This window comes from Theropithecus gelada, chromosome 8, assembly GCF_003255815.1.
Source record: "Theropithecus gelada isolate Dixy chromosome 8, Tgel_1.0, whole genome shotgun sequence".
In the NCBI taxonomy this organism is placed as follows: Eukaryota; Metazoa; Chordata; class Mammalia; order Primates; family Cercopithecidae; genus Theropithecus; species Theropithecus gelada.
In genome coordinates this window covers 103,312,730-103,331,766 of record NC_037676.1, presented here as the reverse complement: position 1 = coordinate 103,331,766, position 19,037 = coordinate 103,312,730, and positions in this window count along the sequence as shown.

Genomic DNA, 19,037 nt, shown 5'->3' with positions numbered 1-19,037 from the left:
TTACTCAAATTATCTTGTTCCTCTAGAATTTTTTTTTTTTTTTTTTTTTTTTTTTTGAGATGGAGTCTCACTCTGTCACCAGGCTGGAGTGCAGTGGTGTGATCTCGGCTCGCTGGAACCTCCACCTCCCGGGTTCACGCCATTCTCCTGCCTCAGCCTCCCACCTAGCTGGAACTACAGGTGTGTGCCACCATGCCCAGCAAATTTTTGTATTTTTAGTAGAGATGGGGTCTCACCATGTTGGCCAGGATGGTCTTGATCTCTTGACCTCATGATCTGCCCGCCCCGGCCTCCCAAAGTGCTGGGATTACAGGCGTGAGCCACCGCACCCGGCCTTGTTCCTCCAGAATTTTATCAAAACAACTAGCTACCAAGGCTCAAAATGATTATTTTTCTCATAAAATATTTGTGGTAATGAGAATAGACCTCAAGTCAAGACAGTAATGCATTTCTAGCTTTGAGAAGCAGGTACTACTTTCCCCTGAGAGTTGGTGAAACTGAAGCATTGTGAGACCTGATTGGCCCACAATCATTGTGGGCCATTGTGAGACTCCTGTTCTCATGACTTGACACATTTCATCTTTTATGGATATTTAGTGATTGTGGTTTCATCACTTATCTCTCATGTTAAAGATATTCACTAAAAAAAAAAATATATATATATATATATATATATATACATACATATATATCATTCTGAAAGAATTTGCTCTGAAAAGTAAATAAAGCAATTCTGCTTCAATAGTGTAGTAGATTACTCTTTGTTTTTATGAGACTGATAGCCTGGTTGTTCACTTTAAAGGAGAGAGAGAAGAAGATGTGTGTGTTACAGTCAAATTTTAGAGGTCTATGCTAATTTTCTTTGATGCCTCTTGCTATAAGTGACTATTTAAGAAATCATTTTCTTTCTTTTTTGTATCGAGATGAGGTCTTGCTCCAGGTCGCCCAGGCTGGAGTGCAATGCCGTGATCTCAACTCACTGCAACCTCTGCAGTGATTCTCCTGCCTCGGCCTCTCAAGTAGCTGGGACTGTAGGCTCCCGCCGCCACGCCCGCCTAATTTTTGTATTTTTAGTTGAGATGGGATTTCACCACATTGGCCAGGCTGGTCTCAAACTCCTGACCTGAAGTGATCCACTCGCCTCGGCCTCCCAAAGTGCTGGGATTACAGGCGTGAGCCACTGTACCTGGCCACAAAATGAACTTCTTAAAGAAACTCTTAGCAGAACCTCATACTTTAGATCAAGGTTCCATAATGTCACAAATCCTTCAGATTTGGTTCCTATATAAATCACATCCTTAAAACCATGACTCACATTTGTAATAGTTTTTCTCTGTTCTAACATACATTATTAGAGGACATATATGTCTCATACCAACTTCCAATATATCACGTTTATTCCTAAGGATCACCAAGGGGGACCACTGAATACCACTATGGCTGGAGTTCAGAATCAGGACTCAGAAAGTCTACTGTCTGTTATCCTCAAATATTACAGTGACTTTGAGTCACCAGATGAAGTTACAAGTCTGGCTACAGAATCAGTCTGACCAGAAGATCTAGCAGATTGTACTTGTTACTGCAAATTTAAAAGGAGACAGTAGCATTAGAATGGGAAAGTTCCATCTTCGTGTCTTATACATCATTTTTCCTGCTCTTTGCACAAAGACTCTGCAATATCCTTTCAGCCAGACTGTGTGAACACAGGGGGAACATCTCAGACTCCCCATTATCTTGAGACAATGAGAAGGGTTGTACAAGTTTTTTGAGTTCTCAGAAATCTGGGTTCTGTCCAGAATTACAGTCACCTAAAATCTGACATCCTGTCACTGTTGCAGCAAATAAGGGTTGGGCACCCAATATCCACAGGTGAGAAAGAGACCAGGCTTATCAATTAACCTTGCACATAATAAATAGCATTGGCTTACATAAGACGGAAGTTTCTTCCTTTCTTTCTCTGTCCTGTGGAAGATCCACTGTAGGGCTGGCATGGCTATTGCATGGGTTTAGCCACCCACGCTCCACCCTCCTCAGCACATGGTTCCCACCACACAGTTCAAGATGGCTGCTCAAAACTCACCTAAGAGGAAGAACAAGGGGAAAGGGGAAGAAGTAAAGAGACTAAGAGCACATATCGGCCATCTTCCTATCAAGTTTCCCAGGCACTGCCTTCCATTCATATTATGTTGGACATCACTGAGTCCAGTTGACCATATGTAGCTGCAAGGGAGCTTGGGAAATATGGTGTTTACGGTGCATAGTCATGGGCCGAGGAAAAAACTGGCAGTTCTGCTACAAGCAAGGAGAACAGATATTAAGGTCAGAATTCAAGGGTCTCTGCCACAACCTGACTAATGTCAATGCTAATGTTCAAGGTTGAGAGGCTGCTATGGTTAAGTGTGAAACTTAGAATTCAGAAAGCTTGGACTATATTCTTATTTCTACCCAAGTACCCAAGTGACCTCAGTAATCTCACCAGTAAAATAGATATGTCACTGCTAAAATTTGAATGTGATGCATGATGTTATAAGAATAATCAGCAAATTAGTGAATTGCATTTTTGTATGTTTCCATTCAAAGGCCATAACTACTTGTTTAAAGCATCTGCTGAATTAATCACCTGATCTGAAGCACAAACTTATGAAATTCAAACACCCCCACAGGAGAAAATAGAATAGTTGAAACTTTGAGTTGAAAGGGACATTCAAGGATGTCTAATTCAACCCTCTCTCCCCATATAGAAATCTCTGCCAAGTAACCCTGACAGATGGTCTCCTGTCTTGTGCTTAAGCACTCCTACACTGTGTTATTTTGCAGTTCCATTGATGGACAGCTCCAATTGTCAGATAGTTCGTATGGATAGTGAACAAAAACTCCTTCCCTTGAACCCCCATCTCCTGAAATAACAGAGAACAAAGTCATTCTTTTCTCTTCATGATAGTCCTTCAACTAATGGAAGACAGTCTTTTTGTCTCTTAGTCTTCTCCTCAAGCTAAACATTCCTGATGGTCGCAACTGTTTCGTAAGTCACCAGGTACCTATCTCTCTCACCATCAGGATATTTTTCTCTACATTAGTGTTTCTTGAACATTGTTGACTATGACCTACAGAAAGACATTCATTTTATATATGATCGGGACACATAAACATACATATAATTGAAACAGAAGTTTCATAAAACAATATTTAGCATCATTAGCTTCCATAAACTCGTATATTTTCTAATTCAACTCTATCCTACTCTATTGTGTACTATTTTTTTTCTTTTTTTGAGACGGAGCCTCTCTCTGTCACCCAGGGTGGAGTGCAGTGGCGCGATCTCAGCTCACTGCAAGCTCTGCCTCCCAGTTTCATACCATTCTCCTGCCTCAGCCTCCCGAGTAGCTGAGACTACAGGCGCCCGCCACCACGCATGGCTATTTTTTTTGTATTTTTAGTAGAGATAGGGTTTCACTGTGTTAGCCAGGATGGTCTCTATCTCCTGACCTCGTGATCTGCCCACCTTGGCCTCCCAAAGTGCTGGGATTACAGGTGTGAGCCACTGCGCCCAGCCCCTGTACTATTTTTTTAATGCTGATTGCTATCCATTGTTAATGGGTTTCATACTCATTCATGGGTAACAACTCATAGTTTGAAAATCACACTCCAGAAGCACTCTGACCTGTAAATGTGCTTAGAAGGTACTGTTCTGATACTGCAGGCTGATCTGAGTGAGCAAAAGGGGCTTCTACTTCCTGATTCCAAAACTTGGTGTCTTTATTTTAAGGTAATCTACGTGCATTAAATTTTAAAGTCACACTATCACACTGTTGACTGAGGATTTGAGTCAGTTATAACTATAATACTTTCTCTGGCCAGGCACGGTGGCTCATACCTATAATCCCAGCACTTTGGGGGGCCAAGGCAGGAGGATTGTTTGAGCCTAGGAGTTTGAGACCAGCCTGGGCAACATAGTGAGACCACGTTTCTACAAAAAGTAAACAAAACTAGTGGGGCATGGTGGCACGTGCCTGTAGTCCCAGCTACCCAAGAAGCTGAGGCAGAAGGATGACTTGAGCCCAGGAAGTAAAGGCTGCAGTGAGCTGTGATCGCACCACTGCACTCCAGCCTGTGTGACAGAGAGAGACTGTCAAGAAAGAAAGAAAGACAGAAAGAGAGAAAGAAAGAAAGAAAGAAAGAAAGAGAGAGAGAGAGAGAGAGAGAGACAGAAAGAAAGAAAGAAAGAAAGAAAGAAAGAAAGAAAGAAAGAAAGAAAGAAAGAAAGAAGAGAGANGAAAGAAAGAAAGAAAGAAAGAAAGAAAGAAAGAAAGAAAGAAAGAAGAGAGAAAGAAAGAAAAAAGAAGAAAGGAAGGAAGGAGGGAGGGAGGGAGGAAGGAAGGAAAAGGAAGGGAGGGAGGGAGGAAGGAAGGAAGGAAGGAAGGAAGGAAGGAAGGAAGGAAGGAAGGAAGGAAGGAAAGGAAGNGAAGGAAGGAAGGAAGGAAGGAAGGAAGGAAGGAAGGAAGGAAGGAAAGGAAGGAAGGGAAGGAAGGGAGAGAAAGAAAGAAAGGAAACCTTAAGAGTTGGTAATAGCCGGATAAAGTGAGAACCACATGCTGGAAGGCTCAGAGGTGAGAAAAACACAGGTATTGTGAATAGCAAAGAACAAGAACACTCCTAGAGAACTTTAAGAAGAGCACGGCTTTGAACATATTGACCAGAAGCTATTTACTTGCCACATGTACAAGATAAGGCTATGACGAGCAAGCAAAGGAGTTGGCCTGTGTCTGTGTTCTGTGAAGGATTCACATCTGTCTCCCTGAGGAGCCTGCAGAGGTTAGGGACAACTTGAGAACTCTTAATGCCTTTGCTACCTGTGGATTCTCAGTTCCCATTGCATTAGTCAAAGCTAAAAGCTGTTGGCCAAAGTGAAAGAGAAACAGAGAAGAAGAGATGGAGTTAGCAAGAACGGGAATGGTTTTCTTTTGACCTTCACTCCAAATTCCAGATTCAGACCAACAGAGAGAGTATTTTTTTTCTTTTTCCTTGATTTTTCTCTTTTCTTAAACTGGTATTTCGGTTTTTAAATTAGTAATTGGCATTGCATTCTTCATGGTCCAAAACTCAAAAGGTTCAAAAAAGATATGTGATCAAGTGTCCTTCCCTCCCCACCCCCTGCTATACAATTTCTCTCCAAGACAACCAATGTAACCAGGTCTTGTTTATATTTCCAGAGATCTATGTGAAACCAACCCAGTAGTCCCATACACAGTAGTAGTAGTAGTAGTAGCAGCAGCAGTAGTAATCCTAGTAGTAATAGTAGTTGTCGTTTTGGATAAACATAGAAATTGACCCTTCTGGTCTTAAAGCTTGAAACTTACATTTGTTTTATCTGAGTTCCTGCCTCAGGAAAGAAACCCAGGTCTCTCAAAAAGTATCAAAGAACCGAAACTCACCAGATCATTTTATCCAGACAATGAGATGCTGGACCCCTCATTCATCATGATTGCTTCCTTACCCCTCCCAAATTCCTATTTTCTCACACATAGCTACATTTCTTCCTGGCTATATAAATCCCTCATTTTAGTCGCTTAGGGAGATGGATTTGAGACAGATCTCCTATCTCCTTGACTACAGCACCCGATTAAAGCATTCTTCCTTGGCAATGGTTGTCTCAGTGATTGGCTTTCTGTGCAGAGAAGCACAGAAACTTGTATTTGTTTTATCTGAGTTCCTTCCTCAGGAAAGGACCTTCAGGCCTCTCAAAGAAAGTATAGAAGAACTAAAACTCACCAGATTAAGGCACCACATACCTCCTTGCCCCTCCCCTAGTTCCTGTTTTCTTACACATTGTTGCATTTCTTCCCTGCTATAAAACCCCTGGTTTTAATCAGTCAGGGAGATGGATTTGAGGCTGAGCTCCCATCTCCTGTGGCACCCGGTTAAAGCCTTCTTCCTTGGCAATACTTGTCATCTCAGTGATTGGGTTTCTGTGTGGTGAGCAGGAGAGCCTAGACTGAATCCCTGGTGTTTCAGGAACAAAATCACAGCATAATATGCATACAGACAATATAGCACCTGTTTTTTCCTGCTACAGAATTCTTAGAATTGACTAAACCGAAAAGGAAAAAAGCATTTTTTTAAGTGAAGAAAAGGAAGTTAGTCTTAAGGAATAAGAAAACTAATGAACAGCAACAAGACAGCAAAAATTTTTTTCAATATATGTATATGTTTGGTTTTTTCCCCCAGCCTCACTGTTTATATATAATAACTTCTCAGGAAGAAAGAGTTTGTAGGGGGGGGGGAAATATATATATATATATATAAATGGAAATATTGTTGGCTCTTCTAGGTGTTTACTAAGATCCTTGAATTATTTTTATAAAAAGCTTATAATCTTTTGCTGTCAGATAAACATGATAAAAGAACATTGAGAAGAGTTATACTGTGCTTAAAATATTATGCAAGCTTGAGGAGTCAGAAAACTACACATGACTCTGCAGCCTTCAGAAATATTAACAATCTGTACTGACAACAGGGCCATCTAATTTTCTCTTTTATGCTACCAGATTGATGTGGAAAATAGGGAAAGAATGTTCAAGTTGAAATGAATAGAAAGAACATTATAAATGAGTAACAGGATAATTAAAGCATGAAGCAGCCTTCTACACTTCAAGATAGTGGTAATGGTAAGTGTAGTTTTAGGTAATTAATTGGTTAAGAACAAATTTGCCTCAGTGGCTGTCTTACATTTAAATATGAAATACTTTTGCTTTGCTAGAAGCTGAGAATGGAGTTATCATGAAGCATGTAAAACAAATAGCTTTGGGCCACCAAAGGTATAATTATAAGTCAGAAAACCCAATGTGAATTAGTCCTGCAGAGACAATCTTCCATTCTACACTATAGAATTCTTTGGGATTCATAGAGGGTAAATCTCCTTTCCACTAAAACATTTCCTCTTCAAAATGCTTTTACTGCATGAGAAAGTCAGTTTCATGGCATTTTGGGCCTAACGTGAACCCAACCGAAAACAATATGGCCCAGTTTGAGGAATCAGTTGCCTTATTCATCCAACCTGATCCCTGATAACTTCTGACAGTTTCTAAATATCAAACCCTCCCTCAAAAGAGGAGAGCTTGTCAATCTGACAATGCTCAAAAGAAAGCGTCATAGATGGCCTGCTGTGGTGGCTCATGACTATAATCCCAGCACTTTGGGAGGCCAAGTCAGGCGGATCATTTGAGGTCAGGAGTTCGAGACCAGCCTTGCCAACCCCATCTCTACTAAAAATACAAAAATTTGTCAGGCGTGGTGGCACACACCTGTAGTCCCAGTTACTTGAGAGGCTGAGGCAGAAGAATCACTTCGGCTCCAGAGGTGGAGGTTGCAGTGAGCTGAGATCCCGCCACTGCACTCTAGCCTGATTGACAGAGCGAGACTCATAACACACACACACACACATACACACACACACACACACACACACAAAAGAAAGTGCCATAGACTCAGAAAGTAATATACCACAAGAAGAATTCCAGAACATTAAGAACAAAGTCAGCTACATTAAAATGAATGCATGGTGGTATCCTATCACTGTCTCCCAAGTTACTTTGAAGAGGACATGCTCATTTAGACAGTTAAGTGCTAGGAGACTTGCTATAAATCAGCATCATTACTCTATAGTCAGACCTTACAAACTAATTTCCAGATGAAATCCAATCTTCCAGGCTTAGAGAATAACAAGAAGCAAATCCAATAACGGTCCTGCAACTTGAAATTGACTTTCAAATTAATTAATTCTGCAACTGAATCTTAATTTTATGTTTTAAAAATGCATAGAAACAAAAACAAAAAAAATTTACTAGAACATTTGTATGAATCAGATTATAGGAGATTTTTTATCCTGTACTCCCCTAAGGTTTATTTCCTGCCTTTCCCACAGCAATGATGTAGTACTTTGGTAACCAAGAGCAAAGAAAAGAGTTTAAAACTGAAAACATAATTTTTCTATGTGGCTATGTATTTCTTTTCCCCAGTATGGTAGAATATCATCCTAGATATTTTTGAGCTGATCCAAGTTCCACTTTATTGTTCTCAATAGAAATCCTAGGTAGACCAGAAGACAAAATGAGAAATAGAAACTAAAATATAAATCACCTTTTTGAAACTAATAGGTTTCCCCCCACCACTGCTGCAAAGCAACTTAAACACATCTTTTTTTTTCAATCTTTTTATGTCAAAGGCACACAGGTATTTTCTTTTGTATTTTCCCTAAGGGGGAAATTGTAGAATGGGCCCCTCTGTCCCCCCAGTATCCTCTCTTTTCTCTTCCCTTCCCTCCTCAAACAGTAATTTGGCCTCCCTCTGTGATATACTGAGTATTTAGAGCCCTAAATGGGCCCTTGGAAATAATTTCTGCATTTTTTTAACCAATCCTGCCAGCAGGTCAGGATAAACAGCCATGTTAGAAGTTGGCCCCAGGTTCTATCCTCCCTTTTTGAGAGCCTCCCTTCGGGGGCCTTGGAGGACTCCCTTGGGAAGTCTTCTTGACTGCTGGGGGTGGGGCACCAACTTGGAGGACCTGGACGCTGGAAGAGAAGGAAAAAGACTATGGTCAGGTAAAAGGGCATCTGTGTCTACACCCAAATACATCCTGACCTTCCGAGGTCTGTTGTGTGTGCGAGAGCTTCCCTGGGTTCCTTCTTCAAATGCAGACACCCAGTATGGTGGTGTGATCTTGAGAAGCGTCTGTTCCAGTTCTTGGAGAGCGAGTTGAACTGGATGATCCCCAAGCCCTCAGACAAGCTGTGATTACAATTCCAGTTCACCCTAATATACCTCAGGGTATATGAGGACATAGGGAAGAACTTTCTCCCAGTCCTCGTTAGTAAAAAGAGTTGTGCTTTTCCAGAGCTGGTGTGGTTTTTTTCTGGGAGCTGGGAATCATGCAACAGTTGACACTTTCCTTCTTGCCACAAGGCTTGGCGAATTTGTGGTCTCCCTCTAACAAATATTTAGGGCTTTATGGCATGCATTTGCTATGCAAATCTCCCTGTGGTTCCCAACTGACTTTACCTTTGTTTTTCTTTTCACCATTTTTCTTACTTGTTTTTATAGTACTTTTCTTCTTCTATCTTGTTACATTGTATTCCGTTTTAAAGTTTCTTAAAGCCTCTTTGGAACAAGGTAGAATTTAAATAATGTCAAATCACTTTTTAAAATACATGTTAGGAGTGTTCATTTTTCTGCTTATTTTGGTCGACTTATCACGGTTTCTCGCTAAATCCAAAAGCAAATCTCAGCTCTATCATTCTGATTATGCAAATACCTTAAACTACAAATATTTGATATAATTAAATGATAAATTTCTAGAGAGCAGGGATCAGGTTTGATAAGGCATAATGCAGTTGTGGTAGGCAGAAATAGCCCTGGGCAGGAAGCTTTATTCCCAGTTCTACCGAGCACTACGTGTTTGACCTTGGGCAGGGCCCTTCTCTCCGGATCTCGGTTTCCTTGTTTATAAAATGAAGTATTTGGACCAAGTCACCTCTAAAATCCCTTCCAGCTCTGAAATTCATTGACTCTCTGACCCACTGTGGGCATTTAATAAATAATAAGCACACTTTCAGAGAACCTCAAGAATGACTTGCATAGGCCGGGCGCGGTGGCTCACTCCTGTAATCCCAGCACTTTGGGAGGCTGAGGCAAGCGGATCACGATGTCAGGAGTTCAAGACCAGCCTGGCCAATATGGTGAAATCCCATCTCTACTAAAAATACAAAAATTAGCAGGGCTTGGTGGTGCATGCCTGTAGTCCCAGCTACTTGGGAGGCTGAGGCAGAAGAATCACTTGGACTCAGGAGGCGGAGTTTGCAGTGAGCCGAGATTGCGCCACTGCACTCCAGCCTGGGCAACAGAGGGAGACTCTGTCTCAAAAAAAAAAAAAAAAAGAATGGCTTGGGCTTGGACACCTCTGTCAACAAATATTTACTTGGCATTTCACGCGGAATGTGTCTGTGGTTAAGGGACAAGTAAGAGACTGCTCTTTTGGGTCCTGCAAAGGCCCCCAGACCTAAAGAGGAGGCTTCTGCACTTAATTGTCCCCACTGCCTGAGGGTTCAAGTCTTTATACGATCACTAGAAGCTGAAACTGCCAGCATGAAGAACCAAAGGCGAGGCTGGGTGCAGTGGCTCACGCCTGTAATCCCAACACTTTGGGAGGCCACGGCAGGTGAATTACCTGAGGTCAGGAGTTTGAGACCAGCCTGGCCAATATAGTGAAATCCCATTTCTACTAAAAAAACAAAAATCAGCTAGGCGTGGTGGCAAGCGCCTGTAATCCCTGTTACTTGGGAGGCTGAGGCAGGAGAATCGCTTGAACCCGACAGGCAGAGGTTGCAGTGAGCTGAAATCATGCCATTGCGCTCCAGCCTGGGTGTAAAAAAAAAAAAAGAAAAAGAAAAGAAAAGAAAATAAGAACCAAAGGCATAGGGGAGTGAAAGTGGCATTCATGAGAAAGGAAGTTCATCTGCTTTTACAGAAATAAAATGATATAGGCCTTTAGAGTAAGGCGGATAGAGAATTAAAAAAAAAAAAAAGTCGATGTTTCATTTGAATACTTTCCAAGTCAAAATCAACCTACTTAAAATATGAATGATATTGTGTGCAATTTCATTTCACCACAAAATTATTGTGCTTGCTATATTTTTCCCTTAAAATTCATCATTGTTGAATTTTATTATTGTGCTTTATATATTCTACCTTTAAAATTTATTGTTATGGGCCAGGTCCGGTGGCTCATGCCTGTAATTGCAGCACTTTGGGAGGCGGAGGTAGGAGAATCATTTGAGCCCAGGAGTTCAAGACTAGCCTGGGCAAAATAATGAGACCCAGTCTCTAAAAAAAACGGTCATCATTATTAATTACAAACTGTTGATTACTTTTTGTTCTAAATTGTTTGCACTTTTAACACAAATGGAGTTCTAAGCTTCTGATAGATAGTGTCTTTTAGGCTTTGCCAGTTTATGAGGAATGGAGCCAAGTCAAGAATAAACCACTGGCTGGGCACGGTGGCCCACGCCTGTAATCCCAGCACTTTGGGAAGCCGAGGGAAGAGGATTGCTTGAGCCCAAGATTTTGAGGCCAGCCTCAGCAACATGGTGAAACCACATCTCTACAAAAATACCAAAAAAGTAGCTGGGTATGGTGGTGCATACCTGTGGTCCCAGCTACTCAGGGGACTAAGGCAGGAATATTGCTTGAGCCTTGGAGGTCAAGGTTGCAGTGATCCATGATCATGCCACTGCACTCCAGCCTGAGCATCAGAGCAAGACCCTGTCAAAAAAAAAAAAGGAGAATAAACCATCAACACTATTTAAAAAATTGTATGTTCCTTACGTTTCTAAAGATACAAGAAGTACCTGCCTATGCACACTAAAAACCATGTAAAAAGTAAGAAGAAAGGAAAAATACAGTACCCATCCATTTTCAGAAACAGACTGAAAAAACAAGGAAAACGCCTCACCAAATACAGGTTTGGCCATACATAAGTAACTTTCTCATATTCTTTATTTTTCTAAACTATCCCAGAAGAGTCCTTATACGATTGCTTTATTTTAATCATGTCAGAGGACCTTGACATTCTGAACCCTTCTCTCAGGACGTGTCTTTACCTTCCCCCCCCCCCCCCCCCCCCCCCCGACGGAGTCTCGCTGTCTCCCAGGATGGAGTCCAGTGGCGCGATCTCAGCTCACTGCAAGCTCCGCCTCCCGGGTTCACACCATTCTCCTGCCTCAGCCTCCCGTGTAGCTGGGACTACAGGCGCCGGCCACCACACCCGGCTAATTTTTTGTGTTTTTAATAAAAACAGGATTTCACCATGTTAGCCAGGATGGTCTCTATCTCCTGACCTCGTGATCTGCCCACCTTGGCCTCCCAAAGCGCTGGGATTTCAGGCGTGAGCCACCGCGCCCGGCCACCTGTCTTTACCTTTCTAAAGGCCTAACTGTTTCATGCTTCTTGTAAGTAGGGACAGACATAAGCAGATTCCAGCACACATTTTACAGGTTGGAAGTGAAGGGGTCGGAGAGCGAGTCCTCCGACGGACCTGCCATCCGTCTTGGGGAGAAAGGGATGTGCTTCGCAGGATCCCAGACGACACGAGTGAACAAAATGCCTCAGTCTTTCGTGTTCTACAAATTTAACTACCTCCTTTACAGCAATGGCCAAGTGTGCTTTATAATTCCAACAAATTCAGAAGCATCCAAATTTATGCTCATGCCTTGAATCCAAGAGTTTTGCAGCACTCTGACTACTTCCTGCTTCTTAATAAGCATTTTTCATTTGCTTCTTTCTATTGCTTTCAAGTGGAAATGAACCTGAAGTCTTTAAAAAAAAAAAGTGGCTTACACCTGTAATCCAAGTGCTTTGGGAGGCTGAGACAGGAGGATTGCTTGAGCTCAGAGGTTCCAGACCAGCCTAGGCAAAATAGCTAGACTTTGTCTCTTAAAAAAAAAAAAAAAAAAAAGCCAGGTGTGGTGGCACAGGCCTGTAGTCCCAGCTATTTAGGAGGCTGAGGTGGGAGGATTGCTGGATCCCAGGAAGTCAAGGCTGCGTTGAGCCAAGATTGTGCCGTCGCACTCCAACCTGGGAGACAGAATGAGTTCTTGTCTCAAAAAATAAAAAACTAAATAGACACATAAAGTTGTACTTCTCAACGTCATTGTCTGAGGGATAGCTGGCAAATGGGCACTTGGTTTTTTAGATAAGGTTTCTGTGAGGTTAAAAAAGGCCTCGAAGTCCCCTTCTATTCTTTTAGGATGTGGCTAACTTTCTTTTAATGAAGACAATCCAAAATAGGATAAATTTATTTTTAAAATATGTAGTTTTAACAAGTGAAGACTTAATGTATATGCGCACCAAAATACAATGCAGTATAATAAGGCTAGATAATTCCAGAAGTTATTAAAATGTTAATTCATATTACATGACTACTGGTGGGCTTGTTATGGGATTCAAGCCAAAGTTGCACAAGGATCATTTTACTTTAATGTTGTCAGGCATCTCTGTATGTTTAACTTCATCTGAAGATAAAGGTGAAGCTCTTAAACATAAATTTGAGGTCCCAACCCAATGCTCCTGCTATGATTTTGCTGTGTCCCCACCCAAATCTCATCTTGAATTGTAGCTCCCATAATCCCCATATGTTGTGGGAGGGACCTGGTGGGAGGTAATTGAATCATGGGGACAGGTTTTTCCCGTGCTGTTCTCATGGTAGTGAATAAGCCCCACAAGATCTGATGGTTTTATAAAGGGCAGCTCTCCTGCACATGCTCTCTTATCTGCCGTGGAAGACGTGCTTTTGCTTCTCCTTTGCCTTCCACCATGATTATGAGGCCTCCCCAGCCATGTGAGTCCATTAAACCTCTTTCTTTATAATTACCCAATCTTGGGTGTTTCTTCATAGCAGTATGAAAATGGACTAATACAGCTCCCCTCCTGCTTCCCTTAGGGTTATGGCATAAAACTGGCTTTAAAGTCTTCAAGGTCAATGGCAGACAACATCCTCATCTGGTATGGTGATCCTTAAAACTAAGGAACTAAAGATAGTCATCCATTCCTGTTTCCTTAAACAGCCTCTTCATTTTTCAGAAAACCATAAAGGGCTGGGCACAGTGGTTCATACTTGTAATCCCAGCACTTTAGGAGGTCAAGGCAGGAGGATCACTCGGGCCCAGGACTTTGAGACTAGCCTGGACAACACAGCAAGACCTCATCTTTAGAAAAAAGAAGAAAAAAAAACCCTAAAGATAGGATCGCACTTGCTCTATGAATTTCGAGTTTTAAATGGCATCGTTTTATGCTACACATTCTTTTCCTTTGAAGACAGCAGCTTTCCCGTGAATGGCTTTTTATATTCCTTATCCCGTTCTTGGATCTCCTGCAGCTCTGGAGAGCACCCAACTTCATGATGTCACAAGTGAGCAAGTTTGGACCATGAAAAGAGAAAAGCGCATCTCGTTGTGGTAATCTGTAACTGCTTATCCTGTATGGCCTTTCCTACTGCATCCCTGTTTCCTACAGAGTCAGCAAACCAGAGTCACCTCTTCCAGTCTTTTGTGGGGCCTCCCACATTGATAACTGGTATCTGCGATCTTTCGTTGTCTTCTGCTCTCTGTGAAACAAGCCAACCAAAAACTCATTGGGGTGTTGGTACCATATAAACTGTGACCCCTCTGTCTGTTAATCTGCAAATATTTTGAAAAATAAAAGCCCACGTATTGCTACTTGAGCAGATTCCCTTCCCTAATCATACTTGGTTCTAAGAGACACTTTGCTCAGAGCATGTCTGCAGGTCAAACACTATGCTGATCTTGTAAAACCCTTCCTGTCAGGATGCATTTTTAGTTGTTGACTGTAAGTGTTCCAGAAAATATAGATTGTTCTGGTCATTACTCTCTCCCCACCCCCTGGATCAGCAATGAAGCTGGTAGTGTTTTCCTATTTCATAGCTTCAAATATTTGATTTCTTGAGGCTAATGATTAGATGCTCTTTGCAATGATGCTTAAAAAAAAAAGCAAAGAAGCAGCAGCTTGAGAGCTTGAGTTCTAGATCAAGTACACTTGGAAGAGGTAAATGGGTGGATGTAAGATTTATTCACCATACGAATCCTATAGTAACTTTTACATTTTCTTTTCTTTTTTTTCTTTTTTCTTTTTTTTTTAAGCTAGGGTCTCTCTTGCCCAGGTTGGAGGGCAGTGGCACGATCATGGCTCACGGCGGCCTCAACCTCCTAGGTTCAAGCAATCCTCCAGCCTCGGACTTCCAAAGCACTGGGGTTAAAAAGTCCTGAGCCACTGCACCTGGCCTAATAACACTTAAATTTTCCATTTTGTTGAAGATACACCTGATAATCTTTACAAATATTTGATTTTAAATTATATTTATTATTTTAAAAATATTCCAACACAAAACATACCCTTTTTGTTTTGTTTTGCTTTACTTTGGGGAAGAGGTCTTCAGGGGAAAATGGAGGAAACAATCATCAATGCCTCCCTGCCCTATTCTCAGGTCTTCACACTCAGTTCTCTGCTGTTGCCTTCATGTGAATACCACCAAGTAGCCACAAACAAAAGGTCAGGGCTACGTTCAAGTTTGGACTCCAGCAATTATTGGCAGTGAGACCCAAAGCAAGTTGCTTGACAACTTTCTGCTTCCATTTACTCCTAGAGTTTTTATGAGAATGTAAAAAGAGAAAATACTTGGTTTTAGTGGAATAAATTCATAGTAGACAGTAAGGGCTAGTCCCTGCCCCTCCTAGATGGTGATGGCTCTGAGAGGTGTGAGAGCTTCTTAGGGATCTCAGGCCTGATGTAGCATCTTAGGGAGAGGACGTAAGCACTACCATGAGCAGGTGTCTTTGGCATGTTGACATGGACAATGCGGAGCCCTTATCAGTGCTTACTTACACTCACCTCCAGGCTCCTCCGCCTGGCTCTCAGCCACTCACTTGCAGCCACCTTAGTTGTAACCACTTGCCATTTCTTCGCCTCTCCTTCTCCCAGGATAACGAAGCATCAAAAGCAGGTTGGGGCCACCATAAAGAGATAGACAGGAACCCTTAGCCCCTGTAAGAGAGACACCAAAATTCAAGTTACCATGAAGTCTTTAGAACGAGACCGCACCTTTGGCTTTTGACTCTTTATTTTTGAAGTTTTTTTGTTCCTGTTTTTTGTTTTGTTTTGTTCTGTTGAGACAGAATCTCCCTCTGTCACCCGGCCTGGAGTGCAATGGTGCAATCATAGCTCATTGCAGACTTGAACTTCTGGGCTCAAGCGATCCTCCCACCTCAGCCTCCCAAACAGCTAGGACTACAGGCTCATACCACCACCCTCAGCTTATTTATTTACTTATTTATTTAGTCTGTATGGTAAAGACAGGTGCTGAGGAGTATTTTCATGTGGAATAACCAAAGTTTTCCTTATGGATCGAGTAAAATTTCACATGGCCTCTTTGTGTTTTCCACTGCTAACTTTCACGAGAGCAGACTTACTTTGGCACTATTTGGAACCCACCGCACGAAGCACAGTCTAGGTTCATCCGGCACTTAGAAGGGTTGTCTCTGAGGTGCGTCTCTCGGAAGCGCATCCTTCTGATATTGAGGACTGTGAAGATTAAATGGGAGAGTGATACCAGTGGGAGGAGACCTAAGAATGCCCCAGAATTTCAGGGATACTTATGGTCATTGAAAATAGAAATAAATTGAGATTTCTTGGCCTGAAATCTCCTGAAAGCTTCTCCTTCTCCCTGCCTTGTGGTCCTCCTTCCAGTTCTCCAGACTCCTCCGAGTTGGGGATTTGTGGGTTCCTCCTATCCTTGCTTTGGCTTTTTCTACCAATTCATTTCCTTTACATTTTTTCTCTCGCTCTATCTTCCTTGTTTCTTCTCACTGCCTTTTCATGTCTCCTTTTCTGCCCCTGGCATTATTTTTTGCCTTCTAATTTCCCATGTCTAATCTCTTCCATAAAAGGAATAAGTTTCCTCCTTGCTGACCAAGTCTGTCTATTTTTTGTTCTCTGTGGGCTTGTGCTGAAGCTCTGCTCAAAACTGCCAGGGTACACTAGGCCCTGATAAAACCATGGAAAGCAGAGAATCCACCCCAAAAATAAACGGTCACTTCCTTCTTAGAAGGGCCATTAGTGAGTAGTAACAACGAACACTTCTTTTGTCAAAAGCTGTGGAAAGCAAACAATTTGTAGACCAAATGAGCTCAATGAAATTGGTCTCCGGTGTTCAATCAACAAATCTTTCTTAGGCCTCACAGGGCCTGGCAGTTAGAAAGGTGATTCATTCAAGAAGCCAAGACCGGCTTGGTGTGTGTCCTTGGGAAGGCACATGAATCAACAAGCAATAAAAAGGCCCATCAGATGGCCTGCCTGCTCCTGTGCTTCCTACCCCTCGCCTGCACTGTTTTTCTCGCTATTGCTCCTCACCCTCTGAAAAGCCCTGTATTTTCTCACCAGTCTTCCAACTAGAATCCAAGTTCCATGAGGGAGGGATCTTTGTGTATTGATCACAGCTGAATCCCTAGTACTTGAACATTGCCTGTCGCATGAGGGCTCAGACAATGAAATGCAACGAGATGAGTGCAGTATCAGAAACATGGACCAAGTGCAATGGAATTACAAGAATCCACGTGAAACTAAGGAGTCATCGTGTGCGTGTGTGTGTGTGTGTGTGTGTGTGTGTGTGTGTGAAAGTAGAGGCAACGGGAAGTTTGATGCTTTTAGATTGAAGTAGATAAAATAGCAGAGTTCAAAAGGGGCTTAGTCATCTGGTGGTGGGGGGAGATTTGTGACGGAGGCACAATCTGATGCTTTCCACCGGTAAAGCTTATTAAAGTGCTCGTTCCTTCAGTGAGTTGTATTATATGGAAAGGGAGAAAATCGGGAACATTCTCACTGCCCCCTTGGAACATGAAAGGAATCCTCCATCCTAGTGGTCAGAGACAGGCAGGAAGTGCTGAAGAACTCAGGTGTGGGGAGTTGGTTCTGGGTTTCTTTCCTGGCTCTGCTGTGACGTGACCTTTTCTCTCTGAACAGTGAACGCTCTCCACTCTCCGCCATCCTTCCTGGGAGATCTGTAATAATACAGACCTTGTAGAGGTGTCCGAGAGTTAATGAGAAAATAAATGTAGAATGTTTAACATAGCACCTGCCTCTTAAGCCTGCAATTAAAAAAAAGAAAGGAAAAAAGTAGCTTTGTTTTTTTTGGGTTTTTTTTTTTGTTTTTTTTTTTTTGAGACAGAGTCTCGCTGTTGTCAGCCAGGCTGGAGTACAGTGGCATGATCTCAGCTCACTGCAACCTCCACCTCCTGGATTCCAGCAATTCTCCCGCCTCAGCCTCCCGAGTAGCTGAGATTACAGGCGCTCGCCATCACGTCCTGCTAATTTTTGTATTTTTAGTAGAGACGGGGTTTCACCGTGTTGGACAGGCTGGTCTTGAATTCCTGACCTCAAGTGATCCACCCACTGTGGCCTCCCAAAGTGATGGGATTACAGGCGTGAGCCAGTACACCTGGCCAAAAGGTAGCTATTCTTAAAGTCAGGTCACAACAGCAAAAAACAGAGCTCATACCTTTGCACGTCCATATTGCTGAGGTTGGGGACACCACACGGCTCAGAGTAGTTTCAGTACTCCCCAAACCAGTTTTTCCCCAGCTTTTTATTCCTTTATGAAGTGGCACTGCATTGAACACAAATTAGGTGCCAAGAAATATAACTATTCCAAGCTTTCCTAAACCTTCTAGGGAGCTGAGCAGAAGGAAAACTCATTTGCCTTTCCTCTTCCTCCTGCTACCCAGGAGCCATGATGATTTTCTTCCGCTAGAATGTGGTTACCTGGGTGACTGACTCATTAGCCTGTTCTCCCTCTTCTTCATACTCACTCCTTTCTCACCCCCCATTACTAAGGCTGAAAAAGCTTTCTGTGGAACAACTTAATCTATAATCTTACAAGCTGCTCTAGCCATCTACTTAAAGCATTTTCTTCTTTTCTGAGTGCATACAGACATATTTTTAAATATATGAAGAGAACACTTTTCTCTAGGGCACAGGAAAGGAATAAAAAGGTACAAAATAAAAGGGAAAGAAGGAAGGAGCTAGGAATTAGAGAAATCAGCAGGATTCACTGGGCCTTGCTGAACTTCCTGGGGGTTGAGATTCTAGGGGCTGGGGTGCTTTGTAAGCATGGGGATTGACCTCTGAAAGAAATGGGTTCCAGGGCCGGGCGCGGTGGCTCAAGCCTGTAATCCCAGCACTTTGGGAGGCCGAGACGGGCGGATCACAAGGTCAGGAGATCGAGACCATCCTGGCTAACCCGGTGAAACCCCGTCTCTACTAAAAAATACAAAAAACTAGCCGGGCGAGGTGGCGGGCGCCTGTAGTCCCAGCTACTCTGGAGGCTGAGGCAGGAGAATGGCGTGAACCCGGGAGGCGGAGCTTGCAGTGAGCTGAGATCCGGCCACTGCACTCCAGCCTGGGCGACAGAGCCAGACTCC